Source organism: Lipotes vexillifer, unplaced genomic scaffold (genome assembly GCF_000442215.2).
Source record: "Lipotes vexillifer unplaced genomic scaffold, Lipotes_vexillifer_v1.1 scaffold496, whole genome shotgun sequence".
In the NCBI taxonomy this organism is placed as follows: domain Eukaryota; kingdom Metazoa; phylum Chordata; class Mammalia; order Artiodactyla; family Lipotidae; genus Lipotes; species Lipotes vexillifer.
In genome coordinates, this window is record NW_006786690.1 from 5,892,998 (window position 1) to 5,915,681 (window position 22,684).

General features: G+C 37.6%; 1 protein-coding gene across 1 annotated transcript in view; it reads left to right on the forward strand.

Moving 5' to 3' along the window:
* The window catches only part of EIF4G3 (eukaryotic translation initiation factor 4 gamma 3), a 161,357-nt gene that overhangs the window by 16,338 nt on the left and 122,335 nt on the right, over window positions 1-22,684 (forward strand). The gene's annotated exons all lie outside the window — the stretch shown is intronic.

Consider the following 22,684-nt stretch of genomic DNA (forward strand, 5'->3'; position numbering starts at 1 on the left):
AGCTTTCTGGGAGAGGTCTTCATCTCATTAATATCTTTCTGAATATTAGTCATGCATTTTATCAGGAGTGCTAATTGTTTTCAGAAGAAGCGGATAAATTACATCACACAAAAAAGTTTGACCCAGACCAGGTTTGGGGTGTATTTCTTTCTTTGTGTTTATTATGTGTTGGGCTAAGTTCTATGGGAGAAAAAGTAGTAGGAGAGGTTTCACTTAGTTTTTGTTTCTTTTTTTCTTTTTTCACTTAGTTTGTGTGCTTACACTTTGGCTGGAAAGACAAAATGTACTCACAGAAAATGAACTGTTAAAAGAATTAGAGGAAAGGAATCGTTTAACATTTCAGTGGAAGTGAAGAAAGCCAAAACCAAACAGTAACATTAAACAAAAGCAAACTCCTCAAACTTTGACAGTGCAGAGACTATCAGCGCACCAAGGTGTTTGTGCTTTTCTCTTTTGTTAAAAAAATTAATTAATTTTTTCTGTGTGGGTTCTTCGGTGCTGCGTGCGGGCTTTCTCTACTTGCAGTGAGCAGGGGCTACTCTTCATTGCGGTGCAGGCTTCTCATTGCGGTGGCTTCTCATTGTTGCAGAGCACAGGCTCTAGGTGTGCAGACTTCAGTAGTTGTGGCTCATGGGCTCTAGAGCGCAGGCTCAGTAGTTGTGGCACACAGGCTTAGTTGCATGTGGGATCTTCCTGGACCAGGGCTCGAACCTGTGTCCCCTGCATTGGCAGGCGGATTCTTAACCACTACACCACCACGGAATTCCCTGTGCTTTCCTCTTAAGGGATTTTTTTTCAAACCCTAACCTGTTCATTCATCATTTTTTTGAGTATCTGCCTGTGGGGCATTGTGCACAGAACAAGGGATATAATGCTCCTTGTCCTGAAGATGCGTACAACCTAGTGGGAAAGTTGAAAGTGATCGATAGTTTAAGTGCAAGTGTGATAAATGCTGATTCAAGTTAGGCAGAGAATGTCTTGCCATTCTTGCAAGTGTGGAGCAGCAGTGTGAAACCCAGCCATGGAGACAGGGTATTGAGAAATATATCTCAGGAGAGGTGAAATTTGGGTTGAGTTTCTAAGGATAAGGAAAAAGGTATGTAAGTGAAGAAGTGGTGTACACTTGTGTAGTTGGAGAGATGCTGGAGAACTACAAAAAAAAAAAAGTATTGGAATGTTGGCTGTTGAGTTTTGAAGCCCATCTAAGATTATTAGAAAGAGTTAATTACAAGATAGTAAGATTGCAGCTTTAGGCTGGAATGCTGTAGTAGCTAGAAATCATAGCTAACTACACGACAGCAATCGTAGTTGCAGAAAAGCGTGCAGATTGTTTAAGGGCTTAATGACACTCCGTTAATCTTAAGTATACTTTTGCGTAAAACTTGATGTTCATAATGATGAATTTGTGTGACCAAGAAAAAAATTTAGCCTACGTTCAGTGTGCTAAAGATTTCCATCCAAAATAGTTACAAGAGAAAAATATTGCTTTTTTAAAGAGATTCATTCCTAGCTGTCTGGAAAATCTGGCACTGTAGAATGAATGACTTACTCTTCAGGGATTCTAAGAAATTGAGGTTGTATCATAACCTAGTATAAAATGTTCATTAAGTGTGTTTGGAATGGAGGGTAAAGGAAAGAACAGAATGGGTTGGTTAAGTCAAGAAAGTGATTTTTACTTGTACTGGGAAGAAAGCACATTTTAGGGATGAAGATATTTATAAACAATAGTGTTTCTTTGTACTATCATACTCAGCAGTAATATAGCATAGACATATATATATATCCAATAGTCTGCCTTCTAATTTCTGTTGTAACTTGGTGCACTAAATACACAAAGCAGGTGTAACATGCAGGTGCTGAGAATGTTGGTGAAAACTTGCCAGTGTTGTATTTAGGTCAGCAGTTCTTAAACTTCAGTTACATCAGCATCACCTTGTGGAGCCCAGATTGGAGTTACCAAATCAGTAGGTCTGGAGTGAGGCCTACAAATGTGAATTTTCAGCAAGTTGCCAGGTGATGCTGAGGCCCCTGGTCCAGGGACCACACATTGAGAACCACTGCTTTAGGTTTAGTGCAATTCCTGCTTGTTCCCCTCTCCTGTTTGTACAACGAAAATCGAAGTAGGAATCATTTGAACCCAAAACTGTTTGGTTGACACTTATATGCCTAATACTAAGATTTTAGTTTAAATAAGTTGAAATATTTTTAAACAATGAAATACTACAATAGCTACCATTTTGGGAACACTTTTTATATAATGGGCATTATGGTGCATTTTGTCTCATTTAGTGTGTTCAGTGAATCTGGAGGGTAGTCCTTTTATAGAGGAAGAAAGTAAATTTAGGTAATCTGCTTGTATAGCTTGTATGTGGTGGATGCAGAATTTAAACCCAGGTCTTGGTATGAAAAACCCATGCTCTTTTATTAATGCTGTTGGGCCTACTTGTAAGATACTTGAATCAGTTTACTCTCTGCTTGTGTTCTTTGTTTCAAGCTTTTTCTCCAGAAAGTGATGATCTTTGACTCATCCTCAGTATGGAAACATATATCACATTTCATGTGACTTGGTCTGTGCCAGAGCAGCTTAATATTGGGACTTTGTTAATGTAACTGAATTTCTGTTTGTTTATAGTTGAATACCAAGTTCATAGTTCTAATATCTTGGAATTAAAAGCAGAATTCACTTACCTTGGGCAGTTAGATAAATGGTTCATTATCAATAAATGAAGATCAGGAGAAAGAGATAAAGAGCATAAGTTGTACAGTGGGAAATGACTGCTACTATTGCAGTTGTAAAGTCTATACCAGTAATGTCCCTACTCGCATACAGCCATGTCCATGGTGGAAAGTTAAGAGCTTTGATAATGGGGATTTTGAACATATAAAAGCCATCACTCCTCAGGTCAGTTTTCAGTGGTTCCTCTTCTGAGAACAAGGACAGCAAATGGCCTACAAAGTATATATTTCTTGAAAAAGTAAGGAGTTAATTTCTCATGCTTATGTAGAGTGTTATTTTTTGCCTGTAAAGGTAGTTTAATGAATGATTGGAATAGGGAGGATGGGAGGGAGATACAGGAGGGAGATGCAAGAGGGAGGGGATATGGGGATATATGTAAACATATAGCTGATTCACTTTGTCATACAGCAGAGACTAACACAACATTGTAAAGCAATTATACTCCGATAAAGTTGTTAAAGAAAAAAAAAAGATTGGACTTAACAGAATTCCTTATCACTCTGTTCCTTTTCCCAAGACCGTCATCTCTAATTGGCTAACGTTTTATTACTGAATCAGGAAAGGACCTTGGAATCTTAAGACAGTTTTCTGGGCTACTATTAGCAATGAAAGGAATAAAAATCTATTTACTATCTTGGCCCTATCCCTTTATACTACTGGAAGGCAGCTCTGGCCACCGGAGTTACTCCTGGTGTTTATGAGTTGATATTCTAAATCAGTTTCGTTTTTTTTTTAATTTTAACTTAATTTATTTTTTATACAGCAGGTTCTTATTATCTGTTTTATACATATTAGTGTATATATGTCAACCCCAATCTCCCAATTCATCACACACCCCCACACACATTTTCCCTCCTTGGTGTCTATACGTTTGTTCTCTACGTCTGTGTCTTTATTTCTGCCTTGCAAACTGATCATCTGTACCATTTTTCTAGATTCCACATAAATGTGTTAATATACAATATTTGTTTTTCTCTTTCTGACTTCACTCTGTATGACAGTCTCTAGGTCCACCCATGTCTCTACAGATGACCCAATTTCGTTCCTTTTTATGGCTGAGTGATATTCCAGTTTATATATATGTACAACATCTTCTTTATCCATTCGTCTGTCTATGGGCATTTAGGTTGCTTCCATGACCTGGCTATTGTAAATAATGCTGCAATGAACATTGGGGTGCATGTGTCTTTTTGAATTATGGTTTTCTCTGGGTATATACCCAGTAGTGGGATTGATAGATCATATGGTAATGCTATTTTTAGTTTTCTAAGGAACCTCCATACTGTTCTCCATAGTGGCTGTATCAATTTACATTCCCACCAACAGTGTAAGAGGGTTCCCTTTTCTCCACACCCTCTCCAGCATTTGTTGTTTGTAGATTTTCTGATGATGCCCATTCTAACCAGTGTGAGGTGATACCTCATTGTAGTTTTGATTTGCATTTCTCTAATAATTAGTGATGTTGAGCAGCTTTTCATGTGCCTCTTGGCCATCTGTATGTCTTCTTTGGAGAGATGTCTATTTAGGTCTTCTGCCCATTTTTTGATTGGGTTGTTTGTTTTTTTAATATTGAGTTGCATGAGCTGTTTATATATTTTGGAGATTAATCCTTTGTTCGTGATTCGTTTGCAAATATTTTCTCCCATTCTGGGAGTTGTCTTTTTGTCTTGTTTATAGTTTCCTTTGCTGTTCAAAAGCTTTTAAGTTTCATTAGGTCCCATTTGTTTATTTTTGTTTTATTTCCATTACCCTAGGAGGTGGGTTAAAAAAGATCTTGCTGTGATTTATGTCAAAGAGTGTTCTTCCTGTGTTTCCCTCTAAGAGTTTTATAGTGTCTGGTCTTATGTTTAGGTCTTTAATCCATTTTGAGTTTATTTTTGTGTATGGTGTTAGGTAGTGTTCTAATTTCATTCTTTTACATGTAGCTGTCGTGTTTTTCCAGCACTGCTTATTGAAGAGACTGTCTTTTCTCCATTGTATATCCTTGCCTCCTTTGTCATAGATTAGTTGACCATAGGTATGTGGGTTTATCTCTGGGCTTTCTATTCTGTTCCATTGATCTTTATTTCTGTTTTTGTGCCAGTACCATATTGTCTTGATTACTGTAGCTTTGTAGTATAGTCTAGAGTCAGGGAATCTGATTCCTCCAGCTCCATTTTCTTCCCTCAAGATTGCTTTGGCCATTCGGGGTCTTCTCTGTCTCCATACATGTTTTAAGATTTTTTGTTCTAGTTCTGTAAGAAATGCCAATGGTAATTTGATAGGGATTGCATTGAATCTCTAGATTGCTTTGGGTAGTATAGTCATTTTCACAATATTGATTCTTCCAATCCACAAACATGGTATATCTCTACATCTGTTTGTGTCATCTTTGATTTCTTTCATCAGTGTCTTATAGTTTTCTGAGTACAGGTCTTTTGCCTCCTTAGGTAGGTTTATTCCTAGGTATTTTATTCTGTTTGTTGCAATGGTGAATGGGATTGTTTCCTTAATTTCCCCTTCTGATCTTTAGTTGTTAGTGTATAGGAATGCAAGAGATTTCTGTGCGTAAATTTTGTATCCTGCAACTTTACCAAATACATTGATTAGCTCTAGTAGTTTTCTGGTGGTATCTCTAGGATTCTCTGTGTATAGTATCATGTCATCTGCAAACAGTGACAATTTTACTTCTTTTCCAAGTTGTATTCCTTTTTTTTTTTTTTTTTGCGGTACGTGGGCCTCTCACTGTTGTGGCCTCTCCAGCTGTGGAGCACAGGCTCCGGACGCGCAGGCTCAGCGGCCATGGCTCACAGGCCCAGCTGCTCCGCGGCATGTGGGATCTTCCTGGACCGGGGCACGAACCTGTGTCCCCTGCATCGGCAGGCGGACTCTCAACCAGTGCACCACCAGGGAAGCCCCCTTATTTTTTTTTTTCCTTCTCTGATTGCCGTGGCTAGGACTTCCAAGACTGTGTTGAATAATAGTGGCGAGAGTGGACATCCTTTGCTTATTCCTAATCTTAGAGGAAATGCTTTCAGTTTTGCACCATTGAGAATGATGTTTGCGTGGGTTTGTCATATATGGCCTTTATGATGTTGAGGTAGGTTCCTTCTGTGCCCACTTTCTGGAGAATTTCTATCATAAATGGATGTTGAGTTTTGTCAAAAGCTTTTTATGCATCTATTGAGATGAGCATATGGTTTTTCTTCTTCAATTTGTTAATATGGTCTATCACATTGATTGATTTACTTATATTGAAGAATCCTTGCATCCCTGGGATAAATTCCACCTGATCATGGTGTATGATCCTTTTAATGTGTTGTTGGATTCTGTTTGCTAGTATTTTGTTGAGGATTTTTGCACCAATATTCATCAGTGATGTTGGTCTGTAATTTTCTTTTTCTGTAGTGTCTCTGTCTGGTTTTGGTATCAGGGTGGTGTTGGCCTTGTAGAATGAGTTTGGGAGTGTTCCTTCCTCTTCAGTTTTTTGGAAGAGTTTGGGAAGGTTGGGTGTTAGCTCTTCTCTGAATGTTTGATAGAATTCACCTGTGAAGCCATCTGGTCCTGGACTTTTGTTTGTTGGAAGATATTTTTTTTTTTGAATTTCTGAATTTTATTTATTGTTTTATACAGTAGGTTCTTATTAGTTCTCCATTTTATACATATTAGTGTGTATATGTCAATCCCAATCTCCCAATTGTTGGAAGATTTTTAGTCACAGTTTCAATTTCATTATTTGTGATTGGTCTGTTCATATTTTCTATTTCTTCCTGGTTCAGTCTTGGAAGATTATACCTTTCTAAGAATTTGTCCATTTCTTCCAGGTTGTCCATTTTATGGGCATAGAGTTGATTGTACTAGTCTCTTAGGATGCTTTGTATATCTGTGGTGTCTGTTGTAATTTCTCCTTTTTCATTTCTAATTTTATTGATTTGAGTCCTCTCCCTCTTTTTCTTGATGAGTCTGGCTAATGGTTTATCAGTTTTGTTTATCTTCTCAAAAAACCAGCTTTTAGTTTTATTGATCCTTGCTACTGTTTTCTTTGTTTCTATTTCATTTATTTCTGCTCTGATCTTTATGATTTCTTTCCTTCTACTAACTTTGGGTTTTGTTTGTTCTTCTTTCTCTAGTTCCTTTACGTGTAAGTTTAGATGGGTTATTTGAGGTTTTTCTTGTTTCTTGAGGTAGGATTGTATTTCTGTAAACTTCCCTCTTAGAACTGCTTTTGCTGCATTGCATAGGTTTTGGGTGGTTGCGTTTTTGTTGTCATTTGTCTCTAGGTATTTTTTGATTTCCTCTTTGATTTCTTCAGTGATCTCTTGGTTATTTAGTAACGTATTGTTTAGCCTCCATGTGTTTGTGTGTTTTACGTTTTTTTCCCTGTAATTTATTTCTAATCTCATAGTGTTGTAGTCAGAAAAGGTGCTTGATATCATTTCAATTTTCTTAAATTTACCAAGGCTTGATTTGTGACCCAAGATGTGATCAATCCTGGAGAATGTTCCTTGTGCACTTGAGAAGAAAGTGTAATCTGCTGTTTTGGGATGGAATGTCCTATAAATATCAATTAAATCTATCTGGTCTGTTGTGTCATTTAAAGCTTCTGTTTCTTTATTTATTTTCATTTTGGATGATCTGTCCATTGGTGTAAGTGAGGTGTTAAAGTCCCCCACTATTATTGTGTTACTGTCGATTTCCTCTTTTATAGCTGTTAGCAGTTGCCTTATGTATTGAGGTGCTCCTATGTTGGGTGGATAAATATTTACAGTAGTTGTATCTTCTTCTTGGATTGATCCCTTGATCATTATGTAGTGTCCTTGTCTCTTGTAACTTTCTTTATTTTAAAGTCAATTTTATCTGATATGAGTATTGCTACTCCAGCTTTCTTTTGATTTCCATTTGAATGGAATATCTTTTTCCATCCCCTCACTTTCAGTCAGTATGTGTCCCTAGGTCTGAAGTGGGTCTCTTGTAGACAGCATATATATGGGTCTTGTTTTTGTATACATTCAGCAAACCTGTGTTTTGGTTGGAGTATTTAATCCTTTCACATTTAAGGTAATTATGCATATGTATGTTCCTGTTACCATTTTCTTAATTCGTTTGGGTTAGTTTTTGTAGGTCCTTTTCTTCTCTTGTGTTTCCCACTTAGAGAAGTTCCTTTAGCATTTGTTGTAGAGCTGGTTTGGTGGTGCTGAATTCTCTTAGCTTTTGCTTGTCTGTAAAGCTTTTGATTTCTCTATCCAATCTGAATGAGATCCTTGCCAGGTAGAGTAATCTTGGTTGTAGATTCTTCCCTTTCATCACTTTAAATATATTGTGCCACTCCTTGTGGCTTGTAGAGTTTCTGCTGAGAAATCAACTGTTAACCTTATGGGAGTTCCCTTGTATGTTTTTTGTCATTTTTTTCCGTTGTTGCTTTTAATAATTTTTCTTTGTCTTTAATTTTTGCCAATTTGATTACTATGTGTCTTGGCCTGTTTCTCCTTGGGTTTATTCTGTCTGGGACTCTGCGCTCCTTGGACTTGGGTGGCAATTTTCTTTCCCATGTTAGGGAAGTTTTCAACTATAATCTCTTCAGATATTTTCTCTGGTCCTTTATCTCTCTCTTCTCCTTCTGGGACCCCTATAATGTGAATGTTGTTGCATTTAATGTTGTTCCAGGGGTCTCTTAGGCTGTCTTCATTTCTTTGCATTCTTTTTTCTTTATTTTGTCCTGTGGCAGTGAATTCCCTCATTCTGTCTTCCAGGTCACTTATCCGTTCTTCTGCCTCAGTTATTGTGCTCTTGGTTCCTTCTAGTGCAGTTTTCATTTCAGTTACTGTATTGTTCGTCTCTGTTTGTTTGTTCTTTAATTTGTCTAGGTGTTTGTTCTTTAATTCTAGGTCTTTGTTAAACATTTCTTGCATCTTCTCGATCTTTGCCTCCATTCTTTTTCCAAGGTCCTGGATCATCTTCACTATCATTATTCTGAATTCTTTTTCTGGAAGGTTGCCTGTCTCCATTTAGTTGTTTTTCTGGGGTTTTATCTTGTTCGCTCATCTTACATAGTCCTCTGCCTTTTCATCTTGCCTGTCTTTCTGTGAATGTGGTTTTTATTCCACAGGCTGCAGGATTGTAGTTCTTCCTTCTGTTGTCTGCCCTCTGGTGGATAAGGCTATCTAAGAGGCTTCTGCAAGCTTCCTGATGTGAGGGACTGGTGGTGGGGAGAGCTGGGTGTTGCTCTGGTGGGCAGAACTCAGTAAAACTTAAATCTGCTTGTCTGCTGATGGGTGGGGCTGGGTTCCCTCCCTGTTGGTTGTTTAGCCTGAGGCACCCCAGCACTGGAGCCGACCATTGGAGCTCTTTGGTGGGGCTAATGGTGGACTCTGGGAGGGCTCACGCCAAGGAGTACTTCCCAGAACTTCTGCTGCCAGTGTCCTTGTGCCTGCGGTGAGCCACAGCTACTCGCCACCTCTGCAGGAGACCCTCCAACACTAGCAGGTAGGTCCGGTTCAGTCTCCCATGGCGTCACCGCTCCCTCCCCTCGGTCCTGATGTGCACACTACTTTGTGCGTGCCCTCCAAGCATGGAGTCTTTGCTTCCCCCAGTCCTGTGAAGTCCTGCAATCAAATCCTACCAGTCTTCAAGGTCTGATTCTCTAGGAATTCCTCCTTCTGTTGCCAGACCCTCAGGTAGGGAAGCCTGACGTGGGGCTCAGAACCTTCACTCCAATGGGTGGGCTTCTGTGGTATAAGTGTTCTCCAGTTTGTGAGTCACCCACCCAGCAGCCATGGGATTTGATTTTATTGTGATTCAGCCCCTCGTACCGTCTCATTGCAGCTTCTCCCTTGTCCTTGCATGTGGGGCATCTTTTTTGGTGAGTTCAGCAGTTAGCTGTGATTCCGGTGCTCTGGCAAGAAGAGTAAGCGTATGTCCTTCTACTCTGCACTCTTGAAGCAATCTCCTCAGTCAGTTTTACTGCTAAATAGCCATATTATAAATAGTGAGAGTCTTGGATTTAATAATATAGTGTAATATTTATTCTTAAATGTCTGAAGGGGCACATGTTTGCAAACATTGTTGTAAATCCTCCTTAAGTCCTGTCCCTGTGTAGATAATGAGGCAAACAGATAAGAGAGTGATGATAACAGTGATGATTACTCTGAGTGGCTGCAGGGAGAGAGAGGATAATGTGAGCCTTGTCTTCCTCAGCTACATCATTGGCTTAAGTAGGATTTTATAGGCCAATCTGGAAACCTAACTAGCAAGTTCCAAAAGCAGGTTTGCTCACTGTAAAATTTATGTGTGCCTGCTAGAAAAAAAAAAAAAAAACTCAGAGAAAAGTGTAATAGGAAACAAAGACCCATGATCTTGCTACCTGAAGGGCCATGCCACTCATTTTAACATGTTTCTTCCAGTTGTTTTGCTTTGTACTTAAGAAAAAAATACTTTTGATTTAGTATCCCCCTTAAAATTATAAACAACTTCTTATTAAAAAGTCTTTCTAATATGGGGATATATGTATATGTATAACTGATTCATTTTGTTATAAAGCAGAAACTAACACACCATTGTAAAACAATCATATCCCTATAAAGATGTTAAAAAAAGTATTTCTAAATATATATTTTAAGGATGTAATTACCCATTCTCCACAGTGTTATGTATTTTTTACTGTTATAAATGTTTAAACAGGTGACTCATAGCTTTACTTTTTTTTCTGACTAAATAATACCAGTTAAGAAAAAAATCAGAAAATAAAATTGTAGGGTTTCCCTGGTGGCGCAGTGGTTGAGAGTCCACCTGCCGATGCAGGGGACGCGGGTTCGTGCCCTGGTCCGGGAAGACCTGTGCTCCGCAATGGGAGAGGCCGCAACAGTGAGAGGCCCGCGTACCACAAAAAAAAAAAAAAAGAAAAAGAAAAAAATTGTAAAGAGAAGGAGAATCAGCCATTATTTCCCAGAGAAACCTTTATATGTAGAGGGAATTCTTTATATGCTTTTTACTTTTATAGACATATATACAATATACACATACAACTTTAAAAGTTATACACATGTAAGTTAAAAAAGATTTTTGTTCATACTTATGTGTATTCCTCGAAGTTAAATTTTTATCCTAACATATCACGTGTATCATTTCATGTCAGGGTAGAATTACGCATCATTATAGTGGACCATGATTTGTGTCGTTAAATACAGAACTACGTCATGAGAGTTTTGGCTATATTGGGAAGAAGGCACTTTTAGGAATGGAGATGTTTACGTATAAGAGTATTCCTTTTGTACTATGATTTATATAACTAGTCATTTGTTTTTTGTTGTTGTTATTTTAATTAATTTAATTTATTTATTTTGGCCTTACTGTGCATCATGTGGGATCTTAGTTCACTGACCAGGGATCAAACCCACACCCTCTGCATGGGAGCGTGGAGTCTTAACCACTGGATCACGAGGAAAGTCCCTATAACTAGTCCTTTGTTGATGGATATTTGTGATATTTCTCTATTCTTGCTTTTATAAATAATACTGTGATTAACAGCTATATCTTTTTGATCTTTGTTATCTTGGTAATTTCTTCATGATGATTCTTAAATAACTGATTAATATTTATCCATCTATTCCGTGAAAACAGAGCAGTAGAATACATATGGCTTTTAAAAAGCAAATAATATAGAAAGGTTTATTATGAAAAGAAACAGCCTCTTGCCTACTCTTCACCTTCTGGTTTTACGTGTCAAAGGCAGCCACTCTTTACTAGTTTTGCTTTTAGTTCCTCTGGCGTTACCTCTGTATCTGTAAGTAAAATACTTTTTTTTAACCATTGTTTGATTTGTCGTTATCATTTGACTCTTTGCTTTGATAGGTGGTGTTCCAGTTCTTTCACAGTCCTCCTTTCTCTTCTCTGTTTCCTCTCAATATAGTTAGATTCTTGGTCCCCTAACAAATAACTAAGCAAATTTTTAGAACAATTTGGACACTTGATGAATCAAATCGTACTCAAAGATGAAACAGAACAGTATTGTTTGTTTATAAATTCTGTTTCCTTCTTAACTCTTGCTTTGTGATCTCTGCTCTTTTTTCATCTGATTTTTTTTCCAGTTTTACTGATAAGAGAATTTATATTGTCAACTCTTACATTAAAGGAGAATGATAATCTCCATGAATCTTTCTTGTGAGATTCTCCAGAGCTCCCATGTGGCCTGTAAATAAAAGAGAGTCTTAGGGAAACCATTTCTGTACCTAATCCAAATGTAGAGTTTTAGGTATGGTGTCAGTCTTGTCTCAGGTTTTTTCCTTTGTACTGTCTGAACTTGAATTATATTAAGAATATTAAAAATCTAGTTCTAAAGAGGATTGGGTTCCTTTTGGAATCAGTAATCCTTTCCTTAAAGAATATATCGGAGGAGAGGAATTTATTTTATTATGCAATGTATTAGTTATTCTTTTAGTCAGTGATTCAGTGTTACATTTTAATTTTGTTGTGTTTTTGATGGGGTTTCATGATCTGCTCTTATTTCTCCTGTACTTTTTGCTAATTTGTTTTTGTGGGCATATCAACAGAACAGATATAAGTGAATTAAAGAGCTTTGTTACCTCATGCTTATGCTTCAGCTGCTGAAATCTCTGATGTTATAGCTAATGGAAAATGACCTAAAACTCATTTATTTCATCTTAATTTCATACGTTTATATTCTAAGAATAGTTATCTATCTTGCACATATATAAATACACACTCATGATATCCATGTTTAAAGATGCCCTAGATATCAAGTTAAACCGTATATTTTAAAAATAAGTTGTATATGTTCCTATAAAGGTCTTCATGAACCTCATGTTTAATTTGTAAGTAGAAATATTAGTAGCTTCCAGTTGTCGTGTATCATGTACTCTCTTAGGTACTCTCCAGAGTGTATCTGTAATCTTTCATTACATGCCTCTTAAGATTTCCTTATTTTTTTTACAAGGTAAGAAAGTGAAACTGACTTCTTTGCCCCATAGTTACACAGCTATTAAATGATAGAGCTGAAGTGAGGTATGGTGATGTTTTCTCCTACTGTATTTTCAGTGCCTCAGTTTCTAACATATGGAAGAAGAATAGATAAAACCAAAATGAATAGTAACTAAGAAATTTTGAACATACAGTTTGCTATTGTGTCACCAAAGCCAATCATCTAAAGTTCAGCTTAGGTGAATAGGATAAAATACTTCTAGATCTGCCATATCTTTTCCTAATCAGACGTGAATCTTCATAAGTTGCCTGTTGATGCCTTTGGATATTGTGATGTATTGCATGTAGAAACCATAAGTTATCTCTGCAGCTCTTGATTAACATTGTTATTTCTCAAATTGGTCCTTTGAAATTGATTCCCATGTGAAAATCCTCTTCTTTCCCATTACTACTCGGTTTGCTTCCTGAGCTCTAGATTCTATCTCTGTCTCTCTCATCTTGAGACATCATTTGAATATCATATAATTCACCTATTTAAATGTACAGTTACTGGATCTTGGCATATTAAGAGCTGTATAGCCCTCACCAAAATCAATTTTGGGACATTTTCATTACCCCAAAAAGAAACCTGGTGTCCCTTATTAGCCCATTACTCCCCAGTCACCCAGCTCTAGGCAACCACTAATCTACTTTCTGTTTCTGATAGATTTGCCCATTCTGAACATTTCATATTAAGTGGAATCATATAATAGCTGGTCCTTTTGATGACTGACTTCTCTTAGCATAATGTTTTTGTGGCTGAATAGTATCTATTGTGTGAATATACCTTATTTTATTTATCTCTTCATCAGTTAATAGATACTTGCGTCATTTCCACTTTTTGGGTATTTTGAATAAGGAACGTTCATATACAGATATTTTTGGTGGACATTCTAGCCTCTCTTTTATCCTTATAATATAAATGAGGTAAGATTACATAATCATTTAAAAAATCAGTGGCTCCTCTTTGCTGACAGCAAAAAATTAAAATATCTTGGTAAAGAATATGTAGTTTTTCTACAGTCTGGCTATAATCAGGCTACAGTTGTACCAGCTTCATTCCACTTACCTCTCTTTCCCCCAGCCCTTTCTAAAGAGAACCCCTTACCTAAAAAATGCGGAACATGTTTTACTTTCTTACCCTCTGTACTCAGTAAATTTCTTTTAAAAATAATATCTCTAATTCTTGGTCTGAACTCAAGCTTTTTACTTCTCAAGGTGCAATTCAGATTTTACTAAGCCTTCCACAGTTTCAGACCTAGTTACTTCTGGTTTTTAATCAATGCTTTAAATACATATCCTTATAGGATTTATCACATGATTTGTTTCTTTACTTACTGTGATTTTCTTTCTATTGGAACTCCTAAGGACAAGGGCTATTTCATTTTTAAAGCTTAATACAGTGCCTGGCAGAGCAGTGAGGCTTAGTCAGTGTTGACTGTATGTCAGAGGAGGTAAAATTAGGAATCATATCAAATTGGTTTGTATTACGGTTATCTGTCCTGTCCTTTACATTCTGTCCTAACATTAGCAGACGCATTATTAAACAAAACAAAACAACTTTTGTTATATGTCAGTTATACCTCAGTTAAAAAAAATAATTAACCAGTCTAAAAAAATACCTGTTTTGGGCCTCCTTCTGTGTGGTGCTAGATCTGTATTGATCCTAGGACTGCTGAAATTAGGTTGATTGTCTTTCAGTCACCTTTTGTCTTTAAAATTCTGAGATTCTCACTTTGGTTTAGTTTTAGTTTAGGGCATTACTGATTCATCTTATGATAATGTTGTTTGTTCTTTTATAATTCTGAGCAGAGAAATTAGCCATATAGATTCCATTGAGAGGGTGAGCACTGTCTTGAATATGCAACAATTAACACTGACCAAGTAGATCCAGAAATAAATTTAGCTTTGGTTTTTGCCCCCGGTTTATAAATTCAAACTTTTTCCTATTTTCATTTGCTAGGTTTCATAATTAGCTTAGAGACTACCTGAAACTTCCATATGAACCTACTTCTAAATTTCTCTAGCCCTGACTCCTCTTCTGAGCTTAGATTCAGATATTGAACTGGCTACTTATCACTTCCATTTGGATGTCTAATAGGCATATATCGCTTTTGATTACCCTTTCCCCTAAACCTGCTCTCCCTATCTCACATGAATATCTCCACCCACTTAATATTTCAAGCCGTAAACTTAAAAGCCATCCTGTATTTCCATAATAGTTATCACTTTAAAATATATATTTAAAAAATTATTAAATCTGTTACGATTATCTTGTTACCTACAGCTAGGATGTAAACTCCATGAAGACAGATTTTAGAGCCTTATTCACCTAATTTTGTATCCCGTGTACCAGTGCATGGCATACAATTTGTTCTCAATAAATGTATATTAAATAAGTGAATCAGTCAATCCTCATTCCCTTCTGTCCCTTCCGTTCAGTCAAATCAGTAGCAATTCTCTTTGGCTCTGCCTCTAATATACAACCCAAATTGGTCCACTTCTTTTCATCTTTATTTTTACTGTTCTAAGCTACCATCAATTTTGGCCTAGCTTATTGTGATAGCTTTTAAACTAATCTGTTTCCATTCTTGTACTCTTCAATTCTTTCTTTTCACAAAGCAACCAAAATGATCTTAGGAAAACATCAGATCTGGTCATGCTCCTGCTTAAAATTTCCAGTAGTGGGACTTCCCTGGTGGTCCAGTGGTTCAGAATCCGCCTTCCAATGCAGGGGATGTGGGTTCAATCCCTGGTCGGGGAGCTAAGATCCCACATGCCGTGGGGCAACTAAGCCTGCGTGCCGCAACTAATGAGGCTTTGCGTGCCACCACTAGAGAAGACCGTGCGCTGCAATGAAGACCCAGCGCAGCCAAGAAAAAAAAAAAATTTCCATTAGCTTTCTATTCCACTTAGAATAATAACCCAAGTCCTTACCACGCCTACAAGCCCTTAAGTAATATTGCCTCTGCTGCCATCTCCTTTTAGCCTCATGATGCGGGGACTACCCCGGACCCCCTACTTGTAACAGTTTAGTCACTCCCATTTCTTGACCTTGTCAGGATCTCAGGGTCTTATATTATACCTGTTGTTTTCTCTGCCATGTGAGGTCTTTTCCTAGTTTTTGTTATTACTATGTAACAAATCACCACAGAATTAACAGCTTAAAATAGCACCCATTTATTACTTCACAGATTCTGTGGGTCTGGGCTAGCAGGGTCCTCTGCTCAGGACCATGCTGAAATTAAAGTGTTGGCAAGGACTGGAATCTCATGTAAGGCTTGGGGTTCACTTCCATACCCATTAGGATAGTTGGAAGAATTTATTTCCTTATAGTTGTTGGACTGAGGTCCCTGTTTTCTTGCTGGCTCTTGGCTAGGGATTGCTCTCAGCTCCTAGAGGCTACCTTTGGGTCCTTGATATGTGGCCCTCGCATAACCTGTAAGTCAGCTTAGTCTTTAAGAAAGCAGGAGAGGGGCTTCCCTGGTGGCGCAGTGGTTGAGAATCTGCCTGCCAGTGCAGGGGACATGGGTTCGAGCCCTGGTCCGGGAAGATCCCACATGCCGTGGAGCAACTGGGCCCGTGCGCCACAACTACAGAGCCTGTGCGTCTGGAGCCTGTGCTCCGCAACAAGAGAGGCCGCGACAGTGAGAGGCCCGTGCACCGCGATGAAGAGTGGCCCCCGCTTGCCGCAACTAGAGAAAGCCCTCGCACAGAAACGAAGACCCAACATAGCCAAAAATAAATATAAAAAATAAATTAAAAAAGAAAACAGGAGAGTACCTCTCTGATTCACTGCGTTTTAAAGAGCTCACCTAATAAGTTCATACCCACCCAGGATAATCTCTTTCTTGATTAACTTGAAGTCAACTGTGTAGTTACCTAGTCATAGGAGTGATATTCCATCATATTCACTGGTATATTAAGGGGAAGGAATTATACAGGGTACTTGCACCAGAGACAGGAATATTGACAACCATTTCAGAATTCTGCTTGCAACAATTTGTCCTCTGGCCCCGAAGGATTCACACTTGGTATGCTGTTTGTTACCTTTTATACCTAAATATGTTTGGAGGCCAGGTGTTTTTTTGTTTTTTTTTTTTTGCGGTAGGCGGGCTTCTCACTGTTGTGGCCTCTCCCGTTGCGGAGCACAGGCTCCAGACGCGCAGGCTCAGCAGCCATGGCTCACGGGCCCAGCCGCTTCGTGGCATGTGGGATCTTCCCGGACCGGGGCACGAACCCATGTCCTCTGCATTGGCAGGTGGGCTCCCAATCACTGCGCCACCAGGGAAGCCCTATATTAATCATTTTTTTGCTGAAAACATTAATATTTCTTGATAGGAATCCTTTGTGATTCTTTTAATAAAGATTTAATTATTGTGTGTTTTTAAGTGCTACGTTTTTACTGCATATATTGTGCAGTATATGCATATATTATGTAGATGCAATGAATAAGATATACTACTTTATATATGTGTATATAATGTTTAACAATATATCTGTTTTCATTCAATGACTATTTGTCTAGAATTCAGTCACAGGTCTATACGTGCGTACTTCCTTAAAACAAAGTTTATTCTCTCTAGATTTGCTGATTGGAATATTCTGAATAAATTCATCAGTGCTTTACTGTTCTCATTTTTTTTCTTTACCCTGTTCCTTCTGTTGGTACATAAAGTGGCAGAGGTGGAAGAACACCATGGCAGTGTGTAAGACATTCAGAGGAAATGTGCGTGCCTGCTTATTGTATAATAAAGATAATGTCTCTTTCTGGAGCAAAAGGCAGCATGCTTACTGCCCATTATAAAAGATTCAAGTTCCTAAGTGCAGTGTTCTTTCAGGTAATGCAAGTCACCATATGTGCACTTGTCATCTGGCCCTCTTTGTGTTGCCCTGGGACTCAGGTTCAAAGTGTGGTGCAAAGATGCTCATACTCTGGCTACTGCTGTTGTTGAAAGTAATAAATAGTCCTTTGTTTTGTCAAAAAAAAAAAAAAACATACCCGGAAAGTTCATATTTGGTGATGATCATGAGGTACTCCTAGAGCCAGATTCACACACTGGCTGCCTGTGTACTTTTTTTTTTAATGCCTGTGTACTTAATCTATAGATGTGCTTTATTTGGCTTGTACAGTGTTTTGGAGGTCAGGAAAATTTCATGTAAAAATCTTGATTTTTAGTTTTTCTTGAAAACTTGGAAGATACTGCATGGCTTATTTGGAATTCCTGAATGGCAGCACTTGGCTACAGCTGAGTATCTGAGTATCTACTGCCCTATGGGGGATGGGTATTCTGTCCAGTTCTCCATAGTCCTTACTTCCTGTTGTGTAAACCTGGTCATTTTTCCCCCACATCTGTTTCCCACATGGTATTTTCATTGCTCTGGGGTCATGAGAGAATGATCATGTTCAGGAAACTTTAATTTTTAAATTACTGTTACTTGAAAATTGTAGTTTATGTATTATAGCCTTTAATTGGCCAGAATATTTTTTCAAATCAGGTAATTTAGTGCTGAATAAATCAACTTAAAAAAAAATCATTATTATTTATCTTATTTATTTATTTTTGGCTGTGTGGGGGTCTTCATTGCTGCACGTGGGCTTTCTCTAGTTGCATCGAGCAGCGGCTACTCTTCGTTGCGGCGCGTGGGCTTCTCATTGCGGTGGCTTCTCTTGTTGCGGAACATGAGTTCTAGGCCGCCTGGACTTCAGTAGTTGTGGTGCACAGACTCAGTAGTTGTGGCTCTTGGGCTCTATAGCTCAGGCTCAGTAGTTGTGGTGCACGGGTTTAGTTGCTCCGCAGCATGTGGGATCTTCCCGGACCAGGGCTCAAACCCGTGTCCCTTGCATTAGCAGGCGGACTCTCAACCAGTGCGCCAACAAGGAGGCCCTCAACTTTATGCTTACTGACTCATCTTAGTTTCCATGGCCTTTATGGTTTAGCTTTAAACTTTCAAAAGTTTCTTCAAGTTACATTTGGTCAGTAACCACCAAGTATGATTGATTTTATAGGAGATGATTTTAGGTAGAACTCTTGAATGAAAATTTACTAGCTAGCTGAAGTTTCCACTAAGATAAAGTTTTAGAGGTTTTCTTTTAATTTATTTTCTTTTCATATTCTTACTCCTCTTGTAGAACAGCAATGTAACTAGTACCAGTGTAACTAGTATTTTACCCCAGGTCCTAAGTAATTTGCTTGTTTTAGTCTGTAAGCTTTTTTAGGGAGTGGAAGAGGATTGTAACATACATGTATAGAAGTGCATAAAACATAAAAGTAGAGTTTAACAAATAATTTTAAAGCAAAATCTATGTCTCACCCCTCAGGTGTGAAAAAATAAAACATAATGTGGCCTTACTTGATCTTAACTCCTTGTCTTCCCAATATATCTGCCTTAAAAAAAAAATTCCTGCTCTTATTTATAGTGTTGCCATCCATTTATGCATTTCTAAATTAGTATAGTCAAGTTTTGTTTGTTTTGGAACTTTTTTGGAATCATACTCTGTCGTCTTCTGTGTTCTCTTTCACTCATTATCATTAATGAGTGTCATTCAAGTTGTGATGTGTTGCTGTAGTTTTAAATTTATGTCCACATAGAAAAATATTTCATTATTGATCCATTCTCCTGCTAATGAATGGCTGTGTTATTTCCAGTTTTTGGTAGTAAGAACAATGCAACTATGGACATTTTTGGAAACGTACCTTGGTGCACATTTTCCTGTTTCTCGCAAATGTATACCTAGGAAGAGCTAGGTTATAGGGTATACTTGTTTTCGGGGTTACTAATGCCAAATTCTTTCCCAAAGAGCTTATACCACTTTACATTTCCACCAGCATATGAATGAAAATTCTGGATGCTCTACATTATTGCCAATGCAAAACTATAATATCTATAAAAAGTAAATGTTTCTTGGGCATATAATCTTTTAAACTTAAATACAGGACACACACACACACACACACACACACACACACACACACACTGTATACCACAAAATGTTTGATTAATTTTGCTTAAGATGAATATTACATAAAAGACAAAAATCTTTCTAGCTTTGGAGGTGGTTAAGTACTTGCCATAATTAGCTACTTTATACTTCTACTCCCAGCCTCCATAATTGAGGCGGTACTAATAATAAATAATGGGAAAACATGTTTTTTTCCCCTTTACATGAGAACCTCTTGTCACTACCTTCAAAGGACATGGATTATAACAGTATGATCTGAAATGGAATAAGTTAGCCAGAGAGGAGAGGAAACTGTAGCCAGAGACTAGAAAATTCAATAATCATTCATCTAGGAATATTTTGAAAGAAGATATTCAAAGTTTCATGTAACTTTGAATTTTATCCTCAACAACTTCATTAGACCTTGTGCCATTTCCTTGGGATAGGGTTGTGTTACCTACTTATATTTTGTATAATTTCTAATTGAAGATGGTATACTTTTTTCCTGGGCAAAGATAGTAAGCTCTATAGTACACCAAAAGCAAACATGTAGGTACATAATGCAGTATGACACTTGTAATAGGGGGTCTTTTTGATTTAAATAGATCACAGTGAAGGCCAGAGATTTATTGCATGTAGTAGCTTTTTTGGGGAGAATTTTTAAGAATGACATGATTCTCCTATTATTTTGATACAGATTTATTTTATTTGGTTTGCTTTTATTAGTAGAAATCTCCAAATTTGGAAGGGAATACTCTACTAGAATATACAATACCAAAGGATTCCTGCAATTTGCCTACCCCTTTAGGAACAGCAGAGAATGCATACCTCAGGGATATTTGCCTGAAGGTTGTTTTTCACTGGTGCTTGCTTTAAGGAAAATTTTGATGTTAGCAGTAGCGTGTGCTTTGGCTAAATGCCTTTTCTCCTTTTGTCAGACATCTGTATTTCATGGGGTGATGACAATATTCTAAAAAGTGCACTTAAGCAGTTTTCAGGGAAACATGAACACTAATCTTTTTTTTTTTTAATATTTGTGTATTTATTTTTTATCTTTGGCTGTGTCGGGTCTTAGTTGTGGCACGCGGGATCTTCGTTGTGGCATACGGGATCTTTTGTTGCAGCACTCAGGCTCTTCCTTGCGGTGCACGGGCTTCTCTCTAGATATGGCGCACGGGCTCCAGAGCCCGTGGGCTCTGTAGTTTGTGGCACGCGGGCTCTCTAGTTGCGGTGCGCTGAACACTAATCTTTATCTGAAATCATTGATTTAGTTATTTTGGTTTTTGTCAGTAGAATATAGAGGAATCTCTTTGTAGCTCTAAAGGGTGTATCTTTTCTTTTTTACTCTTGATTATTTCACATATTCATTTCAATTGGTGGCAGTTCACATCTGTGTATTTTTTATGTCTTCAGTTATGTTACTTTATTTTCTCATTATTTGCTATTTCTACCTTTTTTGCTCTCATATACTTAGGTTCCTAGTTTTTGAGGTAAGATTATTTCTTCAGGGTATGTATTCCAAAATGGAATCATTCTTTGGGTGTGGTTTTAAGGCAGCTGTGATGCATTGCTCTGTAGTTCTGGGGACATGGTAAACCCATTCACAGTATCCTGTCTGTGTCCTGTTTCCTTAGATCCTTGGCAATATTGGGGTGAAGTTTAAAAAAAAAACTTATTATTTGTGTTATTTGTGATATGCATGTAGTAATATATTTTATTTATTTTTAAATTTTATTGAAGGATAGTTGATTTATAATGTTGTATTAATTTCTGCTGTATGGCAAAGTGATTCAGTTATACATATACATTCTTTTTCGTATTCTTTTCCCTCGTGGTTTATCACAGGATATTGAATATGCTTCCCTGTGCCATATAGTAGGACCTTGTTTATCCATTTTATATATAATAGTTTGCGTCTGCTAACCCCAAACTCCTACTCCATCCCTCCCCAACCCCCCTCCCTCTTGGCAACCACAGGTCAGTTTATATCTGTGAGTCTGTTTCTCTTTCATAGATATGTTCATTTGTGTTGTATTTTAGGTTCCGCATATAAGTGATATCATATTGTGTTTGTCTTTCTCTTTCTGACTTACTTCACTTAGTATGATAGTCTCTAGGTTCGTCCGTGTTGCTGCAAATGGCATTATTTCATTCTTTTTAATGGCTGAGTAATATTCCATTGTGTGTGTGTGTGTGTGTGTGTGTGTGTGTGTGTGTGTACCACATCTTCTTTATTTCCATGTCTTGGCTGTAGTAAATAGTGCTGCTGTGAACATAATTTTTTGAATTTTAGTTTTATCTGGGTATATTCCCAGGAATGGGATTGCTGGATCATATGGCAACTCTATTTTTAGTTTCTGAAGGAACTTACATACTTATTTCCATAGTGGCTGCACCAATTTACATTCCCAGCAACAGTCTAGGAAGGTTCCCTTTTCTCCACACCCCCTCCAGCATTTGTTATTTGTAGACTTTTTAATGATGACTATTAGGACTGGTGTGAGGTGATACCTCATTGTAGTTTGGGTTTGCATTTCTCAAATAATTAGCAATGTTGAGCATCTTTCCATGTGCCTATGAGCCATCTGTATGTCTTCTTTGGAAAAATGTCTATTTAGGTCTTATGCCCACTTTTCAGTTGGGTTTTTTTTTTTTGTTATTGAGTTGTATGAGCTGTTTTTGTATTTTGGAAATTAAGCCCTTGTTGGTTGCATCATTTGCAAATATTTTCTCCCAGTCTGTAGGTTATCCATTTTGTTTATGGTTTCCTTTGCTGTGCAAAAACTTATAAGTTTGATTAGATCCCATTTGTTAATTTTTGCTTTTATTTCTATTGCCTTTGGTGGACTGACCTAAGAAAACATTGGTACGGTTTATGACAGAAAATGTTTTGCTTGTGTTCTCTTCTAGGAGTTTTGTGATGTTGTGTCTTATATTTAAGTCTTTCAGCCATTTTGAGTTTATTTTTGTGTGTGGTATGAGGGTGTGTTCTAACTTCATTGATTTACATGTGACTGTTCAACTTTCCAACACCACTCTTGCTGAAGAGACTG